The sequence below is a fragment of the Triticum aestivum genome, chromosome 7B (genome assembly GCF_018294505.1).
Source record: "Triticum aestivum cultivar Chinese Spring chromosome 7B, IWGSC CS RefSeq v2.1, whole genome shotgun sequence".
NCBI classification, from domain to species: Eukaryota; Viridiplantae; Streptophyta; class Magnoliopsida; order Poales; family Poaceae; genus Triticum; species Triticum aestivum.
In genome coordinates, this window is record NC_057813.1 from 161,605,524 (window position 1) to 161,606,286 (window position 763).

The following is a 763-nucleotide window of genomic DNA, read 5'->3' on the forward strand; positions in this document are numbered from 1 at the left end:
AAAAATAAAACAAAATGATAAAAATGTCAAAAAAATAAAAGAAAATAAGTTTCCCGTGTGATATGTGGCCTAGTTGTTGGGAAAATTTGCAAATATGAATTTTGACTTCATTTGCAAAATCTCGAGAGAATTTGTAAAAATGGGCATAACTTTTGCATACTAACTCGGATGAAAAAGTTTTTTATATGAAAAATCATCTACTCGAAAAGTTACATCCAAATTTAACCGGGGGAACCCCGTTAAACATTTTCAAAATCCTCAAAAACCTAACAGAAAAAAAGATACGGGGCTTTTAAGATCTAGAGAGGCAAAAAAAATCAAAAAATTTCAAACTTACTAATGGCGCACCTGCCCATGGTGCGCCATTAGTATCTTCCCTCCTTCAAAATTCAGAATAAGTCAAAAAAATAAAAAAAATTACTAATGGCGCACCTGACCATGGTGCGCCATTAGTATCTTCCCGCCTTCAAAATTCAAAATAAATCAAAAAAATAAAAAAAATTACTAATGGCGCACCTGACCATGGTGCGCCATTAGTATCTTCCCGCCTTCAAAATTCAAAATAAATCAAAAAAATAAAAAAAATTACTAATGGCGCACCTGCCCGCGGTGCGCCATTAGTATGCCGTATATATGGCTGGTCCTCTCCTCCTCTCTTCATTTCATCTTCCCTTCTCTCCTCCTCTGCGGCGACCTCCTCCTACCTCCTCCCTCCTCCCTACTCCCTCCTCCCCTCCCCTCCCCTCCCCTCCCCTCCCCTCAT